Source organism: Equus quagga, chromosome 22 (genome assembly GCF_021613505.1).
Source record: "Equus quagga isolate Etosha38 chromosome 22, UCLA_HA_Equagga_1.0, whole genome shotgun sequence".
Lineage (NCBI taxonomy): Eukaryota > Metazoa > Chordata > Mammalia > Perissodactyla > Equidae > Equus > Equus quagga.
This window is the reverse complement of record NC_060288.1, coordinates 25,441,463-25,464,091: the sequence shown is the minus strand read 5'-3', so window position 1 is coordinate 25,464,091 and position 22,629 is coordinate 25,441,463.

The window sequence follows — 22,629 nt, the reverse complement described above, 5'->3', positions numbered from 1 at the left end:
ACATTTCTAAAAATCTAAATGAATGCAAAAAAGTCGCTGGTGAACAAAATATCACAATTTTAAATGAAGACAGAATTTTTTCCATTTGTAGGTGTACAGTTCAGCTGCATGATGCACATTTGCAGTGTTGTGCAGCCATTACTCTCGCACTGTTTTTGCCCATCTTCCCACCCAGAGCCCAGTCATGGTCCCCTTCCTGCTTTCAAAATCTGCCTTTCTCAAGCCAAGAGCGCCCTTCCCACTGACCACTAGGACCTCTCAAAGCAAATGAAAGTTTTCTCCCAAGTTTTCCATCACGTCCACTTCATTCTGTATTGGTCAGAGATGGAGCAGCAGTTCCCTTGTCTGTTCAGGTAACTTCTGAGAAGGGAAAGATCCACCAGCACCTCTGCTTCTGCCGAATGAAATGCACAGCAGCTGTCTGCACAGATGGAGCCCCTCACCTCTGCTGGGTGGGCCCTGGCACCAGGTCCAAACTGTGTATTAGTGGCCCTCCATCCCTGTCCCCAGCAAGGGAAAGAGGCCTGCCTGAAGCCTGGATATCAAAGCCCAGATATGGAAAGGTCAGGCCATTTCCCCAGTTAGCTGCTGAGAAGAACTTTTTTTTTTAACAAGTACTTGGAAAAAAAAAGGAAAAAGTACCAAAAGTATTCTGGATAGTCCTGTTCCTCTGATTAGAAATAAGAACAGAGCCAGCCCTGATGACCTAGTGGTTAAAATTCAGTGTGCTCTGCTTCGGTGGTCTGAGGTCTGTTTCCTGGGCGTGGAACCACACCACTCATCTGTCAGTTGTTATGCTGTGGCAGTGGCTCACATAGAAGAACTAGAAGGACTCACAACTAGAAAATACAACCGTGCACTGGGGCTTTGCGGAGGAAAAGAAAAAATCAAAAGAAAAAAAGAAATAAGAACAGGCCTTTTTTCATTCCCTAAAGTGGCCACATTGGAGGTCTGCTATCAAGTGATTAGTGAGACGATTACGATTGTGACGGAAATGACAAAACAGGTACTTCGTCCTCAGTGTGCGGGGAGTGTCCCCCAACTTTGCTATTTATCGATTCAGTTTACCCTCCCTTCTGCCTTAATGATTCATAGTTTAAACTTGTCCACATGATTTATGGAGAGGCTTGGAAACGCCTGTTATTTAGCTCTGGCTCTGGAGCAAACACCCCGGGGACCAAGTCATGAGCCTCTGTCCCCATCACTGCCACCGTCCTGTGTCAGGCAGAGCGGGAAGTGCAAACAGCCTGCGACATTGGAGGAAGTGGGTCAGGAGAGAGGGGGAGAAACTGGCTCCAAGGTTTAGAAGCAGAGACTGTGAGGGAGGTGAGCCCCCAAGCTCAAGCAGAAATGGGGCTCCCAGCCTGCAGGCATCTCCCCCGGCCCCACACGGGAGACTTACAGCCACTCCTGCCAATGGTCTTGGGGGAATGATATTAATAATAGGGACGGTGGGCCTGTTTTTCTCTGTACTTATTACCAGTGCTATGTGAGTGCTTATTATTATTAATAATAATTTAGTGCAGACTTTATCGCTTTTGCGTAACAGTGAGTACCTGGATTCTAATTATCTGTCTTATTTTAATATTTATGGAATTAATCAAACTTTTTAATGGAAAACCCCACAATGAAATTACCGAGAGCATGCTTCAATGAAGACAGATGCGGTGTGCTATGGGAGAAGACAGCTCACCTTTATTAACATTACTGGGAATCAGCCCTGGGATGCAGGCTGGCCCCTGAGTCAGGCTGGCGGCCAAGCGGCCTGGAGTCCCAAGGCAGGGGCCCACCGTGGCTCAAGGAGCACCCCATGTGTGGGACTCGGAAAAGGGGGTCTCCACAGCCCAGTCACTCCCTGTGTTCATGGGGTGGGACTGACCTGCTCACTGGGGGCCGAACGGTCCACCCAGGTGGTCTTGCTGGCCAGGCTGGGGGTTGACAGGTGCTCCTAGCTGGCCTGACTCCCCAGCAATAGGTGGGCAGCAAAGCTAGATTTAAGCTGTATTTGAAGATGGAGGAAGACGCTGCCTCTAGGCTCCAGGGCTCAGCCAACTGACACCCATCATCGCCTTGGGGCCTTCCTTGGTGTTGGCAAGGTCAGAAATGCTGTCGCTTGCATTATCCCAAACCTGGAGGACCAGCCACCTGGGCTAGGGGGCCAGCTGGTGGTCAGCTAAGACCCCACTAAGATTCTGCATCTCCTGGGGCCTCCACAGGAGTATAGGGGGGTGACAAGTGCCTTTCGTTAAACATACAGGCTCCCATTTACTAAGACTTATCCCGGCAGGCGCTGTGCCAAATGCTTTCTGTGTATTCTTGAATTTTAGTTTTACAGCACCTTGTGTATCAGGTACTGTGGTTATTTTCCTTTCACAAATGAGAAAACTGAGGCTAAGAGGTTAAGCAGGGTAACCAGGTTGCCCAAGGTGACAGAAATACTGGCCCAAACCTGAGCTCTACCCGCAGGCGTCAAATGCCAGGCTCCCTGCACTGAAGGCTGCACTCGCCGGCTCTCACCTGCTGCTCAGAGCCCCTTCCTCCACAACTCCTCTGTCAAGGGCTAGGACCCTGGGGCACCCTCCTAGAATCACAGGGTCCATGCACATTGGGGCCATCTGGGGGGCTTGAGAAAGCCCGAGGCCCCACCCATACATCAAGTCCCCTGGGATCCAGGTGGCAGTAATTTTTCATTAAGAGATGAGATGCGAATGTCCATAGAGAGCATCTAGATTATTCCATTCTGCAGCCAGGGTTCCACTGGGGTTCTCAATTTTGGCTTCTCACTGGAGAGCTTTGAAAGGTACTCATGTTGGGGCCCAATCCCCAGAGATTCTGTTTAATTAGTCTGGGGGAGACTCTGTTTAAATGACCTGAGAATTGGCATATAGATTTTGAAGCTTCCTAGTCGATGTTGTTAGCACGTCATCTATATGGAGACAGCTTAGAATGAAAACCTATTATCTGAAAAGAAAGTGAATTTCCTCCCAAAGCTGTCACCTATTGTCCTTCTATGTGAGCTCAAAGGTCACCTTCTCAGAGGGGCTCTGATCCCCACCCCAGATCCTCACCCACCAACAGTCACCCCACCCCTACTCATTGCCATGGTGTCTGGTGTTCCTGTCTTCGTAGCTCGTTTCACTGTACTGGGTTGAATGATGTCCCTCCAGAATTCACGTCCACCCAGAACCTGTGAATATGACCTTATTTGGAAAGGGTCTTTGCAGATGTAATCAAGTTAAGAACACATCATACTGGATTAGGGTGGACCCTCACCCAATGACTGGATGTCATTGTGTCCTTATGAGGAGAGGGAAATTTGGACCCAGCGACACACAGGGAGACTGCCACCTGAGGATGGAGCGGAGGTTGGAGTGATGCACGTACAAGCTGAGGAACACCAAGGGTTGCCAGTGACTGGAGACTGGGTCTCTGGTCTAGTAATTTCTCCCCTGGAGCCTTCAGAGAAAGCACGGCTCAGCCAATCTCAGACTTTAGACTTCAGAACTGTTAAGACAATAAATTTCAGTTGTTTCGAGCCACCCACTGTGTGGTAATTTGTTACTAATACAATCCCCACGTGAACCGATGGGTCTGTTCCTGTGTTGGCTTGTCCATTGCCCCGCTCCCCAAGTGGCACGTCAGTGCCATGATGGAAGGGGCCTCGTCCATCTGTTCACTAAAAGCAATGCCTGGCACATAGTAGGCCCTCAAATCCTTTGCTTGAATGGATAAATTAAAGAATAAATAAACAGCATAATCCTGCCTTCTAAGACAGAGGGTAAAGCTCTGTTCAGACTGTGTGGACATGAAAGGAAATATCTTTAATTTATCACTTGTTGCAAGGGGGTCATTGTTCTATATGCCTTTTGTGGATATTATTATTTAACCTCTTAATAATAAGCCTGTGAAGTAAATGCTATGATTCCCCCCATTTTATGATGAAGTAGCTAAGTTACAAAGGTGAAGTCAGCTGCCAGAGGGCAGGTGTCACAGGAGTGGTAAATCCAGGAATTGAATCCAGGCACACCTGATTTCAGAAACCCCATGTTTTCCAAGGAGGGGCCTGGCCCTGCCCTTGCCCACTCAAATGCCACCCAGGAGGCACCCTCAGAGGGCAGGCTGAGCCAGCCAACATCTCACTCAGAAAGGTTGCAAATCTTGGCCTTGGCAAACAAATGTTTCTCCAAATTCCTCTTCTCTCAACAGTTTTTCTCGATCTCCCTTCCAATCACTCCTGGAATTAGAGCTTCAGGACTAATTTATCAAGGGCCCTGGAGCCTCCTGAAAGATCTGGTACAGAGGACAAGTCCAAATTAGAATTGTTCATCTTGTTTTAGATGACTTCGAGTTTCAGCTCCTCCTAAAAGGACTTTTTTAAGGGATGGAGAAGTTGGGCCAAACTAACCTACGTTAAAAATATCCCAGGTGGGGGAGGAGGCTGAAGTGATATAGAGCAACGATGCTCTTCTTTTGTTGCTCATTTGGAAGAGAGGGGGAAAGTAAGACCCCCGCTGAAGCAGGTCAATCTGATTCTGGCTGATCCGTCTGCAGGAATCTTAGGAACCCAGAAGAATCTGGTCTCGCCAAGTCACCTCTGACTGAAACTTACTAACAAGGACGTGTGGAATCTCCTTTATGATGACAATTGGAGGTGCTGCTAAATCCAGTGTTCTGTGTTCGCCTTTACCATGGTCCAAAATTATTCTGACATCTTTCCCTACCGTTGGAGTCTAGTTTTAATTAATTTTCGGTAACGAGTCAATTGTCCCCTGTTTGTTTCCCCTTCAAAACATGTTCATCACCAAAGCCACGTTAGTCATAAGTGACAGTTACAAACTAAAATCAATATCCACACAACCAGAGACATTTGGAGATACCAAAGGCCACTTCGGTCACCCAGCTCCTGCCAGGGGCATGGGCATCTGCCACGCTTCCTCTCTTGCAAGGCTGCACCTGACCAGGGGTTGGTGATCAACCCCTCTCTGGTTCTTTAGTCCTTTAATCAAGTAAGGACTGAGAAATGAGGAAAGGAAGAAAGGAAATAGGGAGAAGGAAGAAGAACAGGTGAAATAAAAGCGACAGTAGGAAGAGTGAGCAAGAATGGAGAGAACGAGAATGAGAATGGAGAGGCAAGGAAAGAGACAGAGCTTTAGGAGCTAGAAGCCATGGGAACTTCTCTTTTTAGTGAAGTCAAAGAATGCCCATGCCTGTCCTGGGGAATAACTATCAGAGAGGTCACTGGAGAAAGAAGAAGTGGTATTTATATATAATGGAATACTATTCAGCCATGAGAAAGAAGGACATCCTAACATTTGAGTCAACATGAGTGGACCTTGAGGACATTATGCTCAGAGAAGTAAATCAGACGGAGAAAGACAAATACTGTATGATCACTTATATGTGGAATCTAAAAAAAGCCAAAATCAAAAAAATAGAGAGTAGGATGGTGGTTAGCAGTGGCTGAGGGGTGGGGAATTGGGGCAGATATTGTTTAAGGGTACGAGCTTATACCCAGTAAATAAGTAAGCCCTAGAGATCCAGTGCACAGCGTAGTGATTACAGACAACAATACTATACTGTAAACTTCAAAGTTGCTAAGAGACAGGATCTTAATTGTTCTCACCACAAAAAAGTGATGATAAGTATGTGACATGATAGAGGTGTTAGCTACCACTACAGTGGCGATCATATTGCAATATACAAACGGATCAAGTCAACACACTTTGCACCTTAAACTTACACAATGTTACATGTCAATTATCTCTCAATAAAAATATATTTAAAAAAAGGATCGAAACAGAAAAGGAAAGTGTGGGGAGGGGGAAATAAATGACCACCAGCCAGATGAGAACAGGTCACGGTGATTTATTCTGAGCTTGTTATAGCAAGGGGACAGCCCCTGTCACTTGCAAGTGACACTTGCAAGTGTCCACTGCAAGGCAAAGGGGTGGGAAAGCTGCAATGGAAAATGAGGAGGGCTCCAGGTGTACCCTGACTGGGGGCTCTTCGTATGCGGAAGCTGCAGGTGGGCTAATTAGAAGCAGGGCCTCCTGGCTCATTGGTTAGGGGTGCATATTTGGTTTTCTCTCGTTGCTCCTAAGTTGGAAACAGGGACAAAAATTAGGGAAGCTGTCAGTTGTTAATCAAGTCCTGCCATTTTGGGCCCGTTGTTACAGAGGTTGTTGTTTGGTTTCCTGGACTGTTACTAGAGATGGCAGTCTGACTTGGTACAAGTCTGACTTATAGCATGCTGACTTCCTGGGCTCGTTATTGTAGATAATGGGTTGGTTTCCTGGGCAGGGGGCTGTGGGCTATGGATCAGAGTTCTATTTCTATATACGGTCTGGCCACTGGCTGTTTGTAGATTCAGTCTCTCAGGAGGTGACAACTGCCATTTTTATGCTCGTGGCTTCTCTCGTTCTTTCCAACCAACACCTCTGTCCTGAGTTCCAGACCCAAACATCTGATCAATCGCACTCTGTCAATTTCACCTCCTATGGTGGACTGAATGTTTGTGAATGTTCATACATTGAAGCCCAACCCCCATGTGATGGTATTTGCAGGTGGAACCTTTGGGAGGTTATTAGGGTTAGAGAGGTCATGAGAGTGGGGTTCCCATGATGAGATTAGTGTAAGAAGAGGAAGAAGGATCAGAATTCCCTTTCATTCTCTGCTATGTGAGGACGCAGAGAGCAGCCGACCTCACCGGGGAACAGATCAGCCAGTACCTTGATCTTGGACTTCCAGCCTCCAGAACCGTGAGAAATAAATTCCTGTTGTTTAAGCCTCCCCAGCCTATGGTGCTGTGATATGGCAGCTCCAGCAGACTAGGACTTCCCAAATCTCTCTCTGCTTGAGCATTTCACTCCACTCCCACAGCCACCAACAAGTCCGAATCATATTTACTTCCTGCCTGGACCACGGAGACATCTCCTGTCTACCTGCCTTAACATTCTCCTGCACTTTTGAGGAGTCCGACACCAGGACAAAATCGTATATGTGATCTTTCAGGCCCAACCATAGGCAACTGCAACGGCTTTACCCGCAGGCTTCCCAGAAGAGGAGGCTGCCGTCCCACCTGAGACGTAGTGCACAGCCAGCGCATGGCAGACCCTGGAGGGAGCTGCAGTCGAGGACCGTCTCCCTCCCTCCCTCAGCCAGGCTCTCACACATATCTGTATCCCAGCCAGGTACCCCCATGCAGAGGCCTCCTTACCGGGGTGGTGGGGAGAGCTGGCCAAGGCCTCCTTATCAGAGGCCTTGAAGCCACTTAGCTCTTTCCTCCCTCCCCCTTGGCCCAGGGGCTCTAAAATGGCAGGAGCCCTTTGTTCCAGCTCCCTCAGCTCAAGATGAGCCGACTCCCAGCCAACCATCCCCACCCGCACCCCAACTTTGCACTAATCTGCCCGACCCTTGCCTGTCGGGGGAAACGGAGCACTGGACAAGCTGGCCCTGCTTTCCTCTTTCTGGTTTCTGCTTACACCCTCACAATACGTTAATAAATAAAAGGTTATTACTTGCAGTTTGGCTCACTGTCTTAATTGACCACCTTGACTCTTGGTAGCTCCTTAGCAATGTCCAGATCGGAGAAGCAGTCAGTCCCCTTCTAAAAATCCCTTCCTGGCTTCCCACTGTCCTCGGGGAGCGTATTAGTTTACTAGGACTGCTCAACAAGTATCGCAAACCAGGTGGCTTAGAACAATAGAAACTGATGGTCTCAGCTGTCTGGAGGCCAGCGGCCTGAAATCAGGGTGTCGGCCAGGCCCCGCTTCCTCAGAACCTGTCAGAGGTCTTTCCTTGCCTCTTCCAGCTTCTGGTACATGTTCCTGGCTTCTGGCAGCATCCCTCGGATAGTCACGTGGTGTGCTCCCTATGTCTCTTCACATATTCCTCCCTCTGTGTGTGTCTGTGTCCCAATTTCCCTTCTCTAAGGCACCAGTCACATTGGATAGGGACCCACCCATAGGGCATCATCGTACTTTGACTACATCTGCAAAGACCCTATTTCCAAATAAGGTCACATGCTGAGGGACTGGGAGTGAGGACCTCAACATAACTTCTTTTAGGGGACACAACTCAACCCATAACAGGAGCTTCCAGAACCTCACCAAGGGCCAACCAGGCCGGCCCCAGCCCTGCGGTCTCCCTCTCTGCCTCCCTTCAGGACCTTCACCCGCTCTGCGCTCCCCAGCCATGTGAACTCTTCTGAGTCCTTCCACTTCTTATTTTCTCAACATTTAGCTTTCGTATACAACCAGCAGGGTGACGAGACCTGGTCTAAGAGTTGAAGAAAGACCTCCCAAGGGACACATATGACAAGTGGGAAGCGAGTTCCAGGTGTTTTCCTGCAGTGTTCTCCATGAGTGGCTAAATCTGTTCTCTCCTCTTCCACATCAGCAACCTTCCTGCCAGAGACAACTTGTTATCATGTCTGTCTGTCCTACCCACAGATGAGGTAACCGCACAGATACCTCGTCACCTGTTCCATGGCCCAATCTATCTTATTGATATGGGCTCGATGAGTCGAGGAGTCAAAAGAAAGATTTCTTGCACTCTTAAGTTCTGGTAGTAGTGCTCCTTTATTCAGAGAATAGCGTGGAGTATCACGGGGTCAGGACTCATGGGCAGTAAGAGCTGCAATGGGTTGAGGGCAGGGCTAAATTTATAAGGCATAGGTATGTGAGTTATTTCTTTACAAGACAACGGAAAGATGATATAAAAAAGTCGTTAAAATGGTATCAGTGCAGGTGGGGTCTGGTTATTGGGTGGGCATATAACTTCGGATATGAATCAGGTCAGATCAGGTCAGGACATCCTATCCTTGCGGGAGGAGGATATATATCCGTATGCAGGGCAGGCCGCCTTGGGCTTCTCCCTGGGGCAGCCTTGATCCTCATCACTATGACCCACTCTGTCTTCTCTGCAGGTTTGGTGGCCCTCTGAGCAAGGTCTTCTGATTTTAAAAAATGGAAGATTGATTGATTGATTCAACAAATTTTCATTGGGCACAGTACTGGTGTTAGAGTGCACACAATTTATGTTAACACAATTCAGTAAAGGCAGAGTAGACTCAGATGTATGTGTGAATTAACTTTGCTCTACTCTCTAGGAAGAGTTGGTCAGCATTGTCAGGACTATGATCAGGGGTCCACCCCTAGGGGCAGAGACTCCATGTTCTAGTTAAATCTGTACCACAGGTGTTGATGCAAATAATCCATAATCAACCTATAAATGAGAATTTTGGTGAGTTTATTATGAGCCAGAGTGAGGATTATAATCCAGGAAGGCCTTAGAAGGTGTTCTGGAGAAGCATAGGTTTCAGGACAGTCTTATTTCTTTTTAGAACAAAGAACAAGGGCCAGCCCCCTGGCCGAGTGGTTAAGTTCACACACTCCGCTTTGGCAGCCCAGGGTTTGCCAGTTCAGATCCTGGGTGCAGACCTACATACCACTCATCAAGTCATGCTGTGTTGGCATCTCACAACTAGGATATCCAACTACGTACTGGGGTTTTGGAGAGAAAAAAAAAAAAGAGGAAGATAGGCATGGCAACAGATGTTAGCTCAGGGCCAATCTTCCTCATAAAAAAAAAAAAAAGAAGAAGAAGAACATACATTAAACATACCCAGGATACATTTCCATCAAAACTTCAAAGAGGTATTCAGTTGCAAATTAGCAGGTCAACATGACCCTGATGTCAGGAAAGGAACTAATCCAGGCTCTACCAACAGGGCATAGGAGGGGAAGAGTGCATTCTTAAGAGAGTGCATTCTTTACTTTAATGGATAAGCAGATGTACAATGTATGTTAATAGGCCATAAATCAGGCTTTTTAGTTCAAGCAAATCAGTTTTGAACTCAAATAGTTACCCCATATACCTCAATATGTGAAAATCTGTTGTCGTAGGGTTCATTCATCGGCCTTAGGGGCTTAGCAATTATTTTTCCATTGTGAAATCGCTGGTGTTGAGGATATGCAGTTGCCTAGAAACAGGTCTTCTGCACTTGCATGAATGGGGTATGGGAGCCTGTGAACCTCCAGACTGCCTTGTGGGGCAAGACCGAGGTCTGGAATTCTGACTGAGCTGGGTGTGCCTCCCTCCCACCCCAGAAACAGTCACCAGAGAATCTGTTGCCAGATTCATCCAGAAGGTTCCTTGATCCTGCCACCAGACAAGTCTCATGTGTGTCTCAGAGTGAATCTCTCCTGACGGGCAGTGAGCAGGGACGCTGACCAGCCCACAGGTACAGGGGTGTATTGGTTTGGGCCTGCCAATAACTGTTCATTTGTCAGCCATCAGCTAGAGACTTGCTTTTGTGACAACACACACCCTGGTAGGGAGGATGCGGAGGGAAGACTGGGAATTCCCCACAACAGTAGGATGCTAGCAATCTTTTCCAAGGAGTACGGACAAATTGGCTTAGCGCTGTTCTTACCTGTTCACCATTGAAGAGGTGAGCGAGGAAGAACAGCGTCTTGATCCCACACCTCAGAGTCAGGGGCAGCTGGAGACAGTTATCCAAATAAAATGCTCACTTTTTGCCAAAGCTGTAGCCTTTTGCCTGGAGACCTCCTCAGCGAAGGTCCAAAGGCCAGCCAAGCCAGAAATCATGCAGCCATTCAGCATTCATGCCCCTCAGAGGCCATTTGAGCCTCAGAGGCCGCTGCAACAGCCCTCACCCCAGAGCTCAGGAAAGTGGTGTGTGTCTGGCTCTTCCAAGCCAGAAGAGGAGACCCGTCACTCATCAGCTAACATGGGCGTGAATGTGGGAAGTCTGGGAGGCCTTGGTCCAGCGGAGGCAGACGAGCAGACAGCGAGTAGGAGGGACTTGCTGCCATCGTGATGTGCTGAGGACGCATCACCACACTGTTCTGTCTACTTCTGGGCTGGTTCAAAATTCCCCACAGTAAAAACACTGTGGGAACAAGATTATAAAATCAAAATAAATATATATTATTTAGCTATATTTATATATTTATTTTGTAATACGTGCTTCTACCTATGGAAATATAATTTTATATTATAAGAAGCACATTCTGTGTTATATAATAAAAGCTATATTATAAGATGAAAGTCAATAAGTTACATATAAATAGAGCTGGCTGGGCCCCCACCCTTTCTTCCTGTCTCAGTCCTTTTCTGAGACAGATGCCCCCGCTTTGGGATTCGTGCATTCGAGAAAACATGAAGAAGACTTTTGGTCTTTAGCTCCTTGGGTTTGCAGACCGTCACAGATAAGCCCAAAGCACATGGCTCCTCTGCTCCTGTATCCTCTCCCCTGTAACCAAGTGAACACCAGATCTCCCCAGAGGCTGCCAAGGCCACTCATGGCACTCAGTCCCCCGGGATCTCTGTAACCTCCCCCAGGGAGGTCCTGCTGCCCTCAGGCTTTGGGTGGGAGCAGGACACGGATGCTTGCTGTTCTCATAAACTGCCATCATCCCGCTATAAGTTAACCACTCTCCTTCACTCACTCTCTCCAACCCCAAACAGCAGTCCCCACCCCCAGAAGTTTAGAGGTTAGAATCTCAAAATCCAGGACCAGATGGTAACTAAAAGAGTGGCAATAGGGAGTGGTGGAGACTGTGGTAAACTGGAGCAGACTCACCCCACCTCAAAGCATTTTAATTTCCTTCACAAAAATAAAATTAATATTTCTTTTCTAGACTCTGGCCTCAGATCTTTTAAAATAATGTCCTGGGCCCTTATAAGGAGACATTCAGGTGAAGATAGAAACACAGGAGAACACCAGGTAAAGGTGGATGATTGGGCTGATGCATCTACAAGCCAAGTCACATCAAAGATGGCTATCAAACCGCCAGAAGCTAGGAAGAGGCGAGACAGGACTGCCCTCCAGATTTCAGAGGGAGCATGGCCCTGTCTGATGAGGATCAAGGCTGCCCCAAGGAGAGAAGCCCAAGGCGTCCTGCCCTACATACTGATCTATATCATCCTCCCAGAAGCATAGGATGTCCTGACCTGCTCCAACCTGACTCGTATCTAAAGTTATAGGACCATCCGATAACCAGATGCCACCTGCACTGATACCATTTTAATGACTTTTTGTACATAATCTTTCCTTTGTCTTGTAAAGAAACAACTCACATGCCTATGCGTTATAAATACAGCCTGACCCACAACCCATTGCAGCTCTTACTGCCCATGGGTCCTGTCCCCATGCTGCAGCTCTTACTGCCCATGCATCTGGTCCCCATGCTACTCCATGCTATTCTCTGAATAAAGGCGCACTACTACCAGACCTAAGAGTCCAAGAAATCTTTCTTTCGACTCCTTGGCTTGCCAAGCCTGTATCACTGTCCACACCTTGATTTTGGACTTGCAGACTGCAGAACTGTGAAACAATAAATTTCTGTTGTTTTAAGCCAATAATCATAATAACAATATCCTGTAAATTCTTAGAGAAACCCCAGAACTGAAAGGGGGGGGTGATCTCTCTCTCTTTCCCATTTATGAGGCCACAGCCAAGTAAATGAGATACAGTTAATTTCTTCCATCAGGTTATCCCATTGCTCTAAATTTTTGACAAATCACTCTGCCTCAAAGGATGCCACATTGGCTGAGGTCACACTCCCTGGGTGCCCTGTGCCCCGAGAACACATCAAAGCCAGCCCATCTGTTTGCAGCATCACGTTGAGCTGTGTGCCACAGCCCTGCCACGTCTAAGCGAGGGAGAAGAAATCCAGAATGTGCTGCTGCCCACAGAGGGCGGGGGGACTTTCTGCCCTCACTGCCCTTCCAAGGCCTGAGCTTTGGCCTTCCTTGCTTCCCTGGGACCAGCCCTCTCTCACAGAGAATGCCCTCTGCGGGGAAAGCCACTTTGGTCACGCTCTCTGCTGCAGTGTCTTCGTGATTAGGGTGCCTTTTAAAAGTAATTAAAATGTCGTGTTGAACATTAGGACTTCTGCTGGGCCACTGAGGAGAAGCCCGTAATTGGGTCCTTAGAAAGCTTCAGTCACTTCGATGGCAGGCTGCGGTGACAGGGAGCAGGGGGCCAAGGGCAGGGACGGGACGGCCCCTGGGTTCTCTTCTCTACCCACTCTTGAAGGAAATCTCAGCTGATCAGAGCACCCTGCACCTTTCCTGATGGGCAGTGATCCTGGGTTAAAGGGCGGCTCCCTTCCCTGACCCAAGTTCATATGTTGAAGTCCTAACCTCAGAATGTGACCTTGTTGGAGATAGGGTCCTTCCAGGGGTCATCATGTTAACATGAGGTCATTAGAGTTGGCTCTAATCCAACACGACTGTGTCCTTTGAAGAAGGAGAAATTTGGACTCGCAGACAGGCATAGCGGGGAGACGATGCAAAGAGACACAAGGAGAAGCCGGTCATCTAGAAGCCACAGAGATAAGCTTGGAACAGACCCTTCCCTCACAGCCCTCAGAAGAATCAACGCTGTGGAAACCTTGATTTTTTCACTTCCAGCCTCCAGAGCGGGAGACAATGGGTTTCTGTTGTTAGATTGTTACACTGTTACATTGTTTCTGTTACAGCAGCCCCAGCAAACCAATGTGGGCAGCCACCTCTGCTTTTCAGGACCCATCCCCACAGCTCGCTCCACTAACATGTCAGGCAAAGACAACGTTTCACTCGCTGTTCTTCTCACACACGGCACAAGATTGAATAATAATAACAATCGAAGAAGATGAAGAGAAAGAGCAGTGATGAGCAAGAGGAAGAAAGATGTACGTCGGCTTCAGAAGCGACGAATCCCACGGTCGCCACCCAGCAGTCGGACTTTCGCCGAGTTCTACACTGCAAAGCAGCAGGGGAGATCCAGGGACCCAACCTTGCTGGTCCCCAAATCAAAGCCTTTATAAAAGCAGTATCAGGTTATTTGAAGCTGAATAATACATATGCCGAAACCAAAGGGATTAAAAAAGTTTGAAATTCCCAAGGAATTGTCCTGTCTGCGTGGGAGATCTAACCATTGCTCTTTTATTTATATCCCAGCATCAAATAAGTATTATTATCCCACAAATTCATTGGAAGCAGCTTGTCTCCCAAATATGCAGATGCTAATGTACTTTCTGCCCCGCCAGCCAGTGTTTTCAGGAAGCATTCTCAGTCTTTGACAGGTAGGAAATTTGCATTTCCATTAGTGAGGCCTTTGTCAATTGTGAGTCATAAAAGCCCCAGAAGAATAGGGTTGGGGGGAATGTATTGTACTTTAAAAAGGAGACTTTATTGCATGGTTCAACGAAAGGTACCAGAGGAGATAAAGGCTGCAGAAACGGGACTCCGCTCTGAGAAACTCACAATGAGGAGAAACTTATTAATGCACGCGCCTGTCACCAGACAACCAGAGGGGAGGCGAGTCTGAATGTGACTTAACTAGTTTGCAATTTACTGTGTTTAACATTAAAATAATACGCTCTTCGAGGGTGATAAGGGGCATTTGGTGCTGCCAGCCCAGTGCAAGTGTTTCTTGCTCCTGCTTCATTAGCTGCGGCTCTAATCTTCTCATTTAAAATCGCTCCCGTTCTGGCTGCAGTGGCTCCGGCAGGACTCTGGGTGTGATTTGTGTATGTGATTTGTTTTATTCTTTCTGTTGGTAAAGTGAAGATGCCCAAGAAAAATAAAAGCTCCAGAATCCCCAGCAGCGGAAAGAAGGATGCAACAGCGCTGCTTCATTTGTTATCTTATTTGCCCTTCAAACTTGGTCCCTGGACGCTCGCACGGTTAAATAATTCATCTGCCGCATTAAATACCGGCGAGGAGTAGGCAGGGGAAAGATATCTCCAGCCCCGGGCCGGGAAAACACGCATTTCCTAAGAAGCAAGAGCCTCCTCAAAGAGGACCTTCAGCCTTTCCAAGACTCTCCCAACGCAGAGTGAAAACTCCTTGTTTTAGAGATGATCGGTTGTCGGGGGTGAGCAGGGTCTGAAGCCCCACTTCTCCTGGGGTTTGTCCTAGACATGGTGCTGATTCTCCTTGACACTTCCCTCCCTCCTTCCTTGCACAGCTATTTATTAAGTGACGACTCTGTGCCAGGCACTGAGGATGCAAAGGGAATAGAGAGGGACCAGATCTGTGCTCTCACGGCAGGCTATCCATCTTAGCGAGGGAGACAGACAATAAATGAGGAAGTCAATGAGGACACAGGATAATGTCATTAGTGATGTATGCCATCAGGAGAACAAAAGGATCCTGTGAAAGAGTGGGGGCAGTGGTAGTTTGGAGCAGGGGGTGAGAGAAGGCCCTCTGGGGAGGTAAGCAGAGGAACGCATGATGACGAACATTCCAGACAGTGGGAAGGGCACTGCCAAATCCCTAAGGCCCTATCAACCTTGATATTCATGCAGCAGGAGCCTAAGTGCAAGGGGGGTGCAACCTGCATCAGAGCAGGCCAGCAGGAGGCCAGATCCAGTTAGCTTTATTCCAGTTGGGATGGGAAACCAGTGTCAGATTCTGGGCAAGAAGCAATATGACGGGCTTGATATTTTGGAAAGCTCCCATAGGCAGTGAAAATGGATTCCAGTGAAGCAAAAGTGGAGAGGTCATTGTGATACTGCTGCTGCCAGGCTGCTGGAGTCTTGAATGGGCTCCCCCCAAAAATGCCTCTTTCTTGCCTGACTTCTGAATCATTTGAGACTAAAGAGTAGAGTGGCAGATGGAAGCTAAGCTATCATCCTTGTTGTTGACAAGGCTAGGCAAATGAGCCAAAGAGCTTCTTAATATTGACCGCCACAATTGGTCAGTCCTCTGCCCCCATGGAAGGCAAGAGCTGGACGGTCCTTGGAGGGTCAGCAGGGAGCCCTCCCAAGAGGAAGAAGGGTGAAGATGAGCTGAGCATATGCAGTCCATGCTTCCCAAATTCACAGTCTGCCAGTGCTGCAGCTGAGGGCGGCAGGAGGGACACCGCCTAAGCTTCCTCCACGTGGGAGGAACCACAGGGTGTGGAGGAGAGGTGTGCTGTGCAACCCAGGGGAGAGGTGGTGGCGCGCTAGTGCGAGGTGTTGGTTACGCAGATGGAAAGTGTGAAAGACGACACGAGTGGAGCCGTATTAAAACAGAGCCGGAGCAGCCATTTCAGAGGAATTGCCTTGTACATCTTGTTTTTTTAAGTTCCGAAACTGGACCAAACCATCAACATTCCAAGAAGTCAGTAAGAACAAGAATATCCTGTTTGTAAGGACAGATGAAAGCAGACTTCACTGATGACAGAATTGCTAACCAGTCAGTGAAGGACAAGTCTAGCCTTTTGCCTGCCGACTGAATCTCAAGCCAGCTCTGAAGTACAAACCTAGCCTTCCCTCGTCCAGTGCCAACGAACTCTTCTTTAATACCTCTCACCTCATCCTCCCTTCTTCCAATAAAAACCCTGAGCTCCTCTCCTGTAATCAGCACACTATTGGGGTTTCGCCCTGAGTCTGTGTTCCCCAGACTGCAATTCTTTGATCCCCAAATAAATGCCTCACTGCCTCTCATTTTGGCTCTTTAGTTTTTGGTTTACGAGAGCATCTCAAGGAACATCTGACAATTTATGGACTGAAAAATATTTATTGCCACACCTTGTGCTGGCTAGCCCCTGCCCCTGGGTAGCCTGTGGCTTCAACTGCCCCTAGGAGATGGGTATTAATTAAAATGTTAACAACCTTCAGAGTTCTTCCCCTCACGTACCTCCGCAAGCAGAAGCTGAAGCTCGTCTCAAACTCTTCTGTCCTTTGTGGGGTGGGAGCTGTGGAGTCTCCTTGTCAGGGCTTCTCACATACATGAGAAGAAGACTCTGTAATATGCAAGTCTCACATTTCTCTTTTACGAGTTAAACAACTTCCAACTCCTTTGTAACCTTTGTTCATTTCTGCTTTTGATTTGCTCCAGTTTTACTTTATTGCTCTTAAAATTCAGAGAGCAAAGCACGGCATGACGTCCTGTCACCGAGCCTGACCTCCGCTGTGTCTGCACGGCCCCCGGATGGCTCCCTGGTGATCCCGTGTCACCCCCTGTTCATCCAGGCCACACGGACGCTCCTTCTGCCAATAGCTGCACCATGTTGACCATCAACTTCTGCTTCTGAGACCCAATAATCCCCGAGGTTTTGTCTGTTGTGACGTCTCCCACCTGGATATGCACAAAATAGCTGTATGCCATCCTTAAAAGCGTGTTACCCATGTTATTACTGAAAGACACCTTATTATTCATCAAACGTCTGTCTAACTTACTTAAGTGGTGTTGGCTTCTATTCCTGTCTTCGGAACCTGGCCAATTTGGAAGCATTTGCAGGAGCAATGAAGGGGCCTCAGTGTCTCCTCCAGCCTGATGGAGAGCCCTAGACTGCAGATCTCTTAGCCCCAGGGAAGCAACCAGCCAACAGTGCCCACTACCCCTGCTCTGCTCTACTTTGGGCCAGTGTTTCCCAAACTGGAGGTTCTGGGGACATCTCCAGAGCATCACCAATAATGATGATAGAGTAAATGCTTCTCAGTATGGGCTCTAAGATAAAGGCCAACTCCAAGGTCACCTGATCTGTCGTCAGCCTTTTAACCCATGACTCACCACCTCCAGCATTCTCAGGTTCCGTGGGTGTCCTTGCTGATCTCTAAGCCCTACGAGCTCCGTCCTGCAGCTGGAACTCGAGGCCAGCTGTGGCCCCTCCTAGAACACCCTTCCTCTTTTCAACCCATTTCCATCTTTCTTTCAGTCACATTTCTTCTTCATATTCCTACCTCTCTCCACATGCCCTGAAGATGGAGGCTGGAGAAGTGACGGGAGCCTCTTCCAGGTCTGGTCCCCCAGGTCCCCCTGGGAAATCCTCTGTCCAGTAGAACTTTCTGTGATGCTGGAAATGTTCTATATCTGTGCTGTCCAAAATGGTTACCCAAAGAACACAAAAACAAGAAAGCATAAAGATACATGCACCCCATGTTCATTGCAGAGTTACTCACAATAGCCAAGACTTGGAAACAACCTAAGGGCCCATCAATGGATGAATGGATACAGAAGATGTGGTATATGTACACAATGGAATACTACTCAGCCATAAAAAAGATAAAATCGTGCCATTTACAACAACATGGAATACAACCTTGAGGGTATTATGCTAAGTGAAATAAGTCAGATGGAGAAAGTCAAATACTGTATGATCTCACTCATAAGTAGAAAATAAAAACAACAACAACAACAACAACAACAAGGGGCCAGCCCAGTGGCATAGAGTTAAGTACCATGTGCTCCACTTCAGTGGCCTGGGTTCATGAGTTGGGATCCCAGGTACAGACACACACCACTCACCAGGTGTGCTGTGGCAGTGACCCACATAGGAAATAGAGGAAGATTGGCACAGATGTTAGCTCAGAGCAAATATTCCTCACCAAGACAACAACAACAAACAAACACACAGATACAGAGATTAGATTGGTGGTTACCAGAGGGGAAGGGGGAGGGAGGAGGGCGAAAGAGGTGACAGGGCACATGTGTACAGTGACGGATGGTCATTAGTCTTTGGGTGGCGAATGTGATGTAGTCTACACAGAAATCAAAATACAATGATGTATAAAATTGGATTTTATAAATCAATGTTATCTCGATTAAAAAGACAAACAACTAATAAGAGAAAAAAACAAAACAAAAACAGTAGCCACAAACCACACTTGAAATATGGCTAGTGAGACTGAGGAACTGAACTTTTGATTTTATTTAATTTCAATTAACTTAAATAGCCACATGAATGAGCTAAATTAGAAGCTCATGGAGGAAATGGTCCTCATGCTCCCCATCTAATATACTGTCCGGCAAACATCAGGGGCTCAGGAATGAATGAATGAATGAATGAATGACTACATGGGGGAGCAGGCCTGCAACAAACCCCCTTCTCTGATGCTGCTGTCTCTGCTCTCCTTTTTCCGGCCACCACGGCTGCCCCTTGCTCTCTTCCTTCATTCCCCATCTCCCTCCTTTCCCTCATTGCCCCTCACACGCAGTTTCCCATTAGGGGTTTCTCTCACTCTTCCCGTCTTGAAGCTATGGAAATGCTCTGTTGGGGGCTGAATTGTGTCCCCCCCCAAATTCATATCTTGAAGTCCTCACCCCCAGTACCTCAGAATGTGACCTTTTTTGGAAATAGAGTCATGACGGACATAGTTATTTAAGCTAAGGTCATGGCGGAGAAGGGTGGGCCCCTAATGCAATATGACTGGTGTCCTCATAAAAGGGGGAAGTTTGGACGCAGACAGACACACAGGGAGAATGACATGTAAAGATGAAGGCAGAGACTAGGGTGCTGCGTCTACAAGCCAAGGAACACCAAAGACGGCCCACAATTCACCAGAAGCCAGAGGAGAGTATAGACCAGTTTCTTCCCCACAGCCCTCCGAAGGAACCAACCCTGCCGACACCCACGAGACAATACATTCCTGTTGATTGAGCTGCTGGTCTGTTGTATTTTCTTATGGCAGCCTAGGAAACGAATATATATTCCCACTCACTTTTTTGCTACAAAGGGACAAATTGGGACAGACAAAGAAATTGCATGTGTCCTCTGGGGGCCTTCAAGGTTGAGGAGTCTATCGTACTGGGCTAGTATATTTTCCAGGATGCTGTGATTTCAAATTTTCCATCCCAATTTTCCTTATGAATACACATAATTCTTCCTTTTCAAACTCCGCTATTCTGTTATCCTTTATTTCAGAGAACACAGGCATGGCATTAATCATCATCGTCATCAAAAATATTGAAAATTCCTATTCTTGTGGCCCTATTTTCTGGGACATTGAGTCCAAGGCCAGCATGCTGATCCTACGACACCACTGATTTTAATCTGCTAACTCATCCAAGGAATTACGGAATATCTACTCTGCATTATGTGTGGCGAGATGTTTTGTCAAAGCCTTGAAGATTAGCAAAGAGGATGGCATACAAGGGAGCTTGACATATTTTATTTCAGGACCTGCCTGTCTCCTGGGAGGCACCGGGTAAAGGGCCATTTGAGAGCACATCACAGAGACTAGCCAAGGGCACGCAAGAGGAGGGAGAGCCCGCCATCCATCTCTCTTCCCCACCCCTTGTTCATACCTGCCGCAGGCGTGTCGCTGCAGCCACATTAGGAGCCTGCAGGTGCACGCGCTCCTGCAACCGCAGAGCCAAATGGAGAAAAATGCATCTTTCTGGCTAAAAGGACGCCTCCTCACCAGGCCCCCTGTGCCAACTACTGAGTTCTGGCCGAGCGTGGCTCTAACTGTCACACTCGGGTGAGCACAGCCACCAGGAGTTGGGCAGTTCTCAGTCTTACCCTCGTCCAAGAGGCAGCTGCTCCAGCAAACCCGAAACTAACGTAGATGCATGCTGCGTGCCAGCTGACAGCCTTTACAAGACAAAATGGCAAGAGCCACTGCTGCTGCTCGTGCTCTGGAGACCTGCGTGCAAGCACACGACTTTCCAAGTGTCCCCCCAGCGTTTCCCGCTGACCCCCAACTTTCCCCGGGAGGCTGTGTCCTTGACCAGCGGCTCAGGCGGCCTCCCATCCTGTGACCAGTTCCTTGGTCAGCCCTCTGCCTTTCTTCTCCGCAAGGCCTGAGCACACTGGTCCTTTTGGCAAGAGCTGATCCCACCTGTGGGATTGTCACTTATCGCTGTGAAGCGAAAAAAAAAGTAAAGCAAGCGGTATTTAAAACTAAAGCCAAAAAGCTTAACCTCCTCTGGGGAGACCAGTCTCCTCCCAGGACGGGCTTGGCTGTGCCAAGTTCAGAAAAGAAAAGCCAGGGAAAGAAGAAAGTGCTGGGCCGCAGCCGCCCAGCTGATGGGCAGGTGGCTGGCTGCCGGCTCTCGGGGGCGGCAGGGTTGTGCCACGGCCAGGCCATCCTCTTCACAAAGGTGGCTGCACCTGGTGTGTCTATCAGGCAGGACCTGAGAGAGGAGCGCAAAGGTATGGCCATTGTCCCCCACCAAGAGGCAGAAATCCCGAGCTCCCTGACACCCCGAGTGGGAGTTCATCTGAGACAGACGGTGTTGTTTTGTGGGATCCTGACATTCCTCCTCTCTGAACCAGAGATAACTCTACCCGCACTCAAGCATCTTTAGAGGTGTAATTAGTTGACAGTAATTAAATGCCTTGAAATCAAAAACTGCTAGAATAAATAGCACCTCTCATGGAGAGAGGGCACGCCTCTGGCCTTCCAGCGAAGATGTCTGGATCATAATTCAAGACTAGCCCCTCATTTTACTGTGTGGCCTTGATATGCCTGTTTCTCTGCCATGCAGACAGTTGACTCAGTCTGCCTTAGGATTTCCTGCTCTTTGCCTGGACCGGCCGATGCTGGCACATCATGTTACTCAGTGTTCACGCTCCAGCCATCCAGGCTTTGTCCAGGCTGGTCACTCTGCCTGCAGAGCCGTTCCCCGCTCTCATAGCCCCATCCTCTCCCTCTCTCTTCTGGTTTGCCCATGCCTGGCCTTCAGCCCTCAGACTGGACACCATCTCCCCAGCAAGCCCTGCCTGCCCCCCTGTGCACACCGGGCCACCAGCCTAAGCTGAGCTTCTCTCCTCCCTGCTCCATGTCCCTGCCACCACACCACCCTTGCTATTGCATTTGCCTGTCTCCTTTCCCAGGCTCTGCCTACAGGGCAGAAACTGTGACTTGGTTTCCCTCAACAGCCAGCACCGTGTTGGCCAATAGTCGGTTGTCAATGACTATCTGGTGACTGGGGAAGGGCAAAGAGCTTGCACCATGACTGACCTGAAGAGCTTAATTAAGGCGGGACTAAGCCCCTTCCTTTATGTCACGAATCTTCAATGAAACCGAAGCCCACAAAGGCTTTTTAGGGGACATGGGCGGCCTTAAGGGAATCCATTTCCAGGTTCTCAGCTTCCTAAAATTGATCGGTCCAGGAATATGCCAACATTATGCGGGATTTGCCCCCACTCCATCCCCTTGCGCAGCTGTCTTCTCAGTGAACAAAAATAAGGCCTTTCTCTCACCCATCCTGAATCACACTGGAGTGTAAACACCTCTAGGACACCAAGAAGGGACAATTCCAGAATGCACTGCTCCTGAGGACGCTCTGAGGGCAAGGCAGGGAATCCAGGCCCGGCCTCACCCTTCAGGCCCGGCCTCACCCTTCCACCCACCATCCGTCTCTCTACCTCTCTCTCTACATGCCTGCAGCCACCTCTCTCTCCATCTGAGGCCATGTCCTGGCCATGTCAGGATTCAAATTCAGAACTGAGATGGTCCCTGTGGGAACTCAGACTTCTTCTGCCAAACAATAAGTCTGATTTAGCTGATTGGTGTGACTGCAAAGAGTGGCTTTGTCATTTGGTTACGTGAATAGGATGAGCTAAAATCTAGAGCTCCAAGGTTTTAATAAAATATGTATTTAAAGCAGGGAGACAATGTACAATAGGCAGGAAAATAAATCATTTTAAACGATTTAAACTTACAATTAAAAATTTGATCGGTTTACCTAAAAATGTATGAAGAGATACATAATGTTCCAAAATTATTTAAAGGTCTATACAGGCAAACGTTGGGGCCACTGCTGATTTCACAGGTGAGGGGCACAAGAGGCCAGGAGGACCCCAGACTCCAGAGGAGGGAGGATCCCAGACTCCAGAGAAGGGAGGACCCCAGACTCCAGAGGAGGGAGGACCCCAGTCTCCAGAGGAAGGAGGAC